Source organism: Papio anubis, chromosome 16 (assembly GCF_008728515.1).
Source record: "Papio anubis isolate 15944 chromosome 16, Panubis1.0, whole genome shotgun sequence".
NCBI classification, from domain to species: domain Eukaryota; kingdom Metazoa; phylum Chordata; class Mammalia; order Primates; family Cercopithecidae; genus Papio; species Papio anubis.
In genome coordinates, this window is record NC_044991.1 from 31,205,954 (window position 1) to 31,212,415 (window position 6,462).

At 55.1% G+C, this 6,462-nt stretch overlaps 1 pseudogene across 1 annotated transcript; it reads right to left on the minus strand.

The window, feature by feature from the left end:
* Positions 1–3,293: 3,293 nt before the first annotated feature.
* Positions 3,294–5,914, minus strand: LOC100997263 (annotated as a pseudogene). The gene is made up of 3 exons (XR_004178825.1): positions 5,773–5,914; positions 4,863–4,960; positions 3,294–4,428 (listed from the first exon to the last, which is right to left on the minus strand). The product of XR_004178825.1 is annotated as a testis-specific serine/threonine-protein kinase 1-like (transcript).
* Positions 5,915–6,462: the final 548 nt, after the last annotated feature.

Genomic DNA, 6,462 nt, shown 5'->3' on the forward strand with positions numbered 1-6,462 from the left:
GCACCCTGTGTCTGGAGGTCACTAGGGAAGATTGGAGAAACAGGGCAGCCAAAGTCAGGATGCCAAGCTGAGAGGCTCAGATGAGCAGGATGGGCCGATGTGCCCACAGTGACTGCCTTCCAGCAGTGACAGCCTCCCAGAGTCCCACCCGAAGCTCTTTGTAGCATCGGTGGTTAATAGCTTTAGTTTGATGCTTTCCTTTTTCCTGGGAGTCTCTATGGCTGAAATGACCAGCACGTCACTCCTTTTTTTGTCCTAGAAGGGGCTGGCTATGAAAATTTGCAGGCCAGGACCCAGGAGCATGAGAATTCCCACTTACCACCCCTTGACCCTTTCCCTTGCTCCCCTAAATGACCTATCTGGGGCATTTCTCTGCATATCTGCTTGCCCTGCCCTTTCCTTTCCCCCTTCCCTTCCCCCTTCCCTTCCCCCTTCCCTTCCCCCTTCCCTTCCCCCTTCCCTTTCCCCTTTCCCTTCCTTTCTTTTCAATGGAGTCTTCCTCTGGCACGATCTCAGCTCACTGCAACCTCCACCTCCAGGGTTCAAGCAATTTTCATGCCTCAGCCTCTCCAGCAGCTGGAATTACAAGTACGCACCATGATGCCCAGCTAATTTTTGTATTTTTTAGTAGAGATGGGGTTTCACTCTATTGCCCAGGTTGGTCTCGAACTCCTGGCCTCAAGGGATCTGCCTGTCTCAGCCTCCCAAAGTGCTGGGATTACAGGCATGAGCTACCGTGCCCTGGCCAGATATCTGCCTTCTTGCTAGACTCTACCAATGCCTTCTCCCTCTTTTTGTGCATTCTACTTCACCCCCCGAGTGCCTCTCTGGTCCTTGGGGGACATGCCAGAAGAGGCAGGTGTCAACATCGCAGAGGCAGAGCTGCCCAGGCATGGAGTGGGCTGCTTCATCCAGGAAGGACACACAGGGCCGGGACTCCTGGTGTGTTTGACGGAGAGGGTTGGATTGGATCTGGGGACCTCCAGCGTTGCTCCTAGGGTTGCAGTCCTGTGAGCCAGGTGCCTGCACACTCTGAGAAATGCACTTCCCTCTGAACCTTCCTTTCCTTTATAAAGTAGACACCCGTTTACCCATTTGTCCCCCAAGCACTGAGGGTCTGCCCTGGGTGCTGAGGTACACTGATGAGCTAGACCACCCATGCCTTCCTGGAGCCCAGAGGCGAGGGAGGCTCAATCACGCCAAGTGTGTATGCACGATGGTGGCTGTGCCACGCCTCAGAACCATGGTGCTGTGAGGACAGGGAACTGGGGATTGGACTTTGGGAAGCTGAGGAAGGCTGAGGTCTGAGGAACGAGCCAGGTGGAGGGGGATGAGGATGGCTATTACATGTGACGGTTTGAAGGGATGTGGCTTGGCAGGAACATGGACAGGCCATGGAGGGCCTTGTTGAGGTCCTGGTCCTAGCACCTCTGAGGGTCCTTGAAGGGGTCTGAGCCAGGGCTGAGCCACCTATGGGAGTCGCCCGGCATGGCGAGGCCACCTGTGGAGGGGTCACCTGGGCCTCCTGCCCTGGGCAGTGTGATCTCAAACACTCTCTCTGAGCTGTTTCCAGCTGTAAAGCGCAGAGCAGGAACTCCTCCCGCAGCCCCTCCCACCCGGGCTCACCTGGCTGAGCTACAGTGAAGCTCCCAGACCTGCTTGCTGGCCACTCCCCTGAGGACCAGCGCAGGTCTGTGGGGATAATTGGGGAGGAGGGCCCAAGAGCCATTCCTCAGGATGTCCCACCCGGGCCCCCATCCCGGCACTCTGGGCTTCCTCTCCACCGTGAGTTTCTTGGTGGGAAGAACAGGGTGGCCCCTCGAGGCCTGTTGGCAGAGTACAGAGTGGCAGGCTGCTGAGAACCCCTAGAAGGCTTTATGGAGGCCTCAGCCCCTCAGCTGAGCCTGGAGAGCTGGACAGAGTCTGCAGGGGCAAGTTCCCTGTATGATTATGGGCCATGTGTGTGATGAGGGCACAGTGGTGAGGCCTGGTGCCCAGAGGCCAGGGGAGGATGCATTGGGCCACAGGAGGACCCTAGAGGCCAGGGTAGGTTTCTCCCCGCTGGGCAGTGGGAGCCAGGCTGGGTGGGGGATGGCTCTGGACACTGTTGGAGGTGGTGGGAGGGTTGGGGTGGAGGCCTGAAATTAAACCACGTGGAAGGGGGCTTTGGGAGCATGAGGAGGCAGGTGGACTTGAGGAGGAGTGCAAGGAGGGCTGGTCCAGGCTCTCAATGGACCCTACTTCTCCAAGGGGACTGAGGTTGGGGTCTTCCTGGGGTAGAGAAGTGACCATAGGTAGACTGTGGACAGTGATCATGAATGCTGCTGGCAGTGGAGCTCCTCTGCTCTGACATTCTCTGTGTCCAGCACCTGCTTCAGGCCCCACCCCGGGGGAGTGGGAGTCGAACAACTGTCCTAGCCTTGGGTTTGACTTTGGCCCCATCCACTTAGAGGCCATGGGAGAGGTGATTCTGAAAGCGCTTGTCCTTTGTGTGTGTGTCAAGCCTTAGGCCCACATAAGGTTGTCCACAGTGGGGCGAGGAGAAAGGGGCCATGGAGAGGTAGCCCTGCCTAAGATATGCACAGGCCATGCAGCACACTGTAGCCAGTGGTGCCAACTTTAGGCTCATGACCCCTGTGGGGCTCCGATGGTCAGCATTCCCTGTCCTCAGGCCAGGCATGCATTGTGGTTGCCTGGCCTATCCTACTTGCCAGTGTCAACTTCTAATGCTGGCAGGGGTGTCATCCCTGGGGACAGGCTGGGACGGGGATAAGATGTGCTCAAGACCACACACGACTGTGGGACATGCTTGGGCTGGAGTGTGGTTGGGCCATCCAGCAGAGCCTCCTACTTCTCCTGGGCTGGAGAGTGACCACAGGGTGGGGTGACCCCGGCACTGTTGAAAGCTGGGTGCTGGCTGGACACAGGGGGCCTGTGGTGGACAGAGCACAATGAATGAGTTGCCCAGCAACTCATTAGGGAGCTCAGGAGTGGCTGAGAGGCTGGCCACCTGTCCTCTGCAGCCTCCTGCAACCCCACTGGCAGCCTTGTGGGGCTGCAGAGGGCAAGTCTGCCCAGACCCTCAGTCCCAACTGTACACAGAGCCTGCGCTCCTCTGCAGGGGTGCCTCGGCACACTTCTTGGTCCTGTCCTCTCCCTGTCCTTTCCTGACCCCAGCACCGCACTCAGGGGCGTCCCTTCTGAGGCAGCAGCTTCCTCATTCACCTCTCAGCTCTGGCCCCTGCCCCTCTGGGTCTCTCCCAGCCCCAGCCCCAGCCCCAGCACGGGCTTGAGGTCATGGTCTGGGCTGGGCATGCTGGGATGTGTTTTCCCAAGTGAAGAAGGAATCATAGCACAGTCTGAGTGGGAAACCCGTGGAGGGGAGCCCAGGACTAGTCAGTTGAGGCAAAGACATTCACTTTGGCATCTGCATTAATATAGTGATTTATTGCTCCTTTAGCAATGTGGTTATGAAGTTCAAGGGGAGAGAGAAGAAACTGATGAAAACAGCGGCTCATCTGGGACTGTCTTCCTTCTCTGGTTTGTGCCTTGACTTCTTCAGAGCTTGGGCCTGAAGGTGTGAGCTCCATCTCATTCACTGCTGGCATACTGGGCCACAAATGCTCACTAGATGCGAATCTCTGGAGGCCTTTGGGGGAACCCTTCCTCTTTCTCCCTGGTTGACGGCTTGCTGGGGAAGCCTAGGATGTCCAACTGCCTGGACATTTGCATTGCCAACCCCTCAGGTTTTGTCTCAGGTTGTCTCTTGGGCTGTGCCTCTTCCCCAGACTCCAGCTTGGTGGCAGACCTCTTGGCAGAGCCAGGTTCAGGGGTCCACAAGAGTTCAGTTCCCCGGGAGCTTTCCCCCTCCTTGTTGATGACCATAGAGGGCAGTCCTTGTGCCTTGGGCTGCACCCAGCATTGGCTGAGAATGTCATGGATGTGGAGCTGTTGGCTGATGTTGGGCTGCAGCATGCACTAGATGAGGTCCTTGCACTCGTCTGTCAGGTTCTTGGAGTGTGGGAAGTCCACGTGGTGCGCCTTCTGGATACGCAGCATCTTCCTGATGTTGGAGTTGTCCTAGGGCATGGAGCTGCAGACCATGATGTAGAGGATCACGCCCAGGCTCCAGATGTCATACACCTTGGGCTGGTAGGGGATGCCCTGCTGCACCTCAGGGGCTGCATATGCCACCGACCCACAGAAGGTCTTGCTTGATCTCCGTTGGCCATTGTCATCCCGCAGGCAGAGCTTGGAGAACCTGAAGTAGAACAGCTTGATGTTGAAATCCTTGTCGAGGAGAAGGTTCTAACACTTGAGGTTCTGGTGCACGATGTCCAGGTCATGGCAGTACTTAATGGCCGAGGAGAGTTGGTGGAACATCTTGCACGCCATGTCCTCGGGCAGGGCTCCCTGGCACTCGATGAACTAGTTTTTTTTCTCAACCCTGGCTGGGCTCCCAGGGCAGACCTGGGGCTGGGGGCCAAAGGCGGGGCCTGGATGCCACCCTGAGCACTGGTGGCTGCTCTGAGGACAGTATAAGCAGCAGGGGCAGCACTGGACAGTGGCTATTGTTTCTTCTGGCAGTGGAGCCCTGCTGCTATGCCAGGCTCTGCGTCCGGCACCTGTTCCAGGCTACGCCCTAGGGGAGTAGGGGTCACACGACTATCCTAGCCTTGGATTTGACTTTGGCCTCATCCACCTAGAGGGAGTGAACACCCCTTCCTCACAGAGCCAAGTAGAACCCTGGATCCCTCAGGGATGACTTGGTAGTGCAGGCTGGATGTCACTCAGGTTGGGTTGGGTCCCTACCTGCCATGGCCCTTCCCCCTTTTCTCTGCTCCTTCACCTTCTTCCCTAACCCTGACTGCCCACTGCCAGGCCTTTGTGCGTTCTGGGCGCTCCTTCTTCCGGACAGCCTCCTTCTCCTTCCTGCTGGGGACACCCCAACTACTGTCTCCTGGAAACCAAAAATAAAATTCTAAGCTCCCCAGCCATCTGAATGGACCCCTCCTCTCCACCAAGGGCATTCCAAACTTAACCTGAAAAACTAGTTCAGGCCGTGATAGGAAGTGGGAGTCAGGCCTCATTATCCCTCCTCCCTTCAGGTTTCAGGCACAGCTAAGCAATGGTAACATCGACACAGAGACTTGAAGACTGACAACAGACTCTGTGGCAGTAAGATACCAGCATGACAGCAGGCCCGGAAAGAAACAAGTATTTTACTGTAAAACAGATTTCTTTCACATATTTTGAAGTCACTCTGCAAAGCTGTTTCTTGTGGGGAAAATCTACATTCTGTAGAGAATCCCCATCCCTTTCAAGGTCTTTTCTCCTGAGAGAATTAACTAGAGTCTGGCACCTTTTATTTATTTTTCCTTTTTTAATTTTTTTTTTTTTTTTTTTTTTTTTGAGACAGAGTCTTGCTCTGTTGCCCAGGCTGGAGTGCAGTGGCGTGATCTTGGCTCACCGCAACCTCTGCCTCCCTGGTTCAAGTGATTCTCCTGCCATCAGCCTCCTGAGAAGCTGGGATTACAGGCGTGCGCCACCACACCCAGGGTAATTTTTGGTAGGGGTTTTGGTAGACGTGGTTTCACCTATGTTGGCCAGGCTGGATCTTTGAACTCCTGACTTCAGGTGATCTGCCCATCTTGGCCTCCTCGTGCTGTTGATGCAGGTATGAGTCATTGTGCTCTGAGTTCACTTTTGAGACGGAGTTTTGTTTCTGCTACCTAGGTTGGAGTGTAGTGGGTAATAATCTTGAAGCTTCACTGGAAAGTTTGTTTTGCTTCATATTTTTCTGCTTTGAAGTTTCTTCCCGCGCTGGCCTGTCAGCAGTGTCTTCGCCTTCCGCCTGCCGTTCTGCGGCAGCGCCGCGCTTCCCAGCATACCCCAGTTCCTGCACCTTCCGCATGTCCCTCCCAAAGTGCTGATTATGGTGTGAGCCACTGCCGAAGTTCACTTTAATAAGAAACATTAACAGTTTCTTCTCTGTGAAGCCTGATACCTGGAGGCTTCATCTATCTAAGAAGCTTGGTCTCCACAATCCCTTAATCCAGACAGTCCCTTTTATTGATTCCACGTCTTTAGATAAACTCTTTGAACCAGCTGCCAATCCGCATGACCTGGAAGCCCCCCTCCACCCCCACTTTCAAGTTGTCCCGCCTTTTCCGACTGAACCACTGTATACCTTACATGACTGATGTCTTGTCTCTCTAAAATGTATAAAACCAAGCTGTAGCCCTACCCCCGTGGACACTTGCAGGATCTCCTGGGGCTGTGTCCCAGGCTATTGGTCACATATTGGCTCAGAAGAAATGTCTTCAAATATTTTACAGAGCTGGACTCTTTTTGACAACACTGCCCTCCAAGGTTCACCCTGTTGGTGATGACAGGTGAGAGGTGGCACTTGGAGCACTGTTCGCAGGGGCGCTGGGCCTCCTCTCTGCCTAGCTTTCCTTC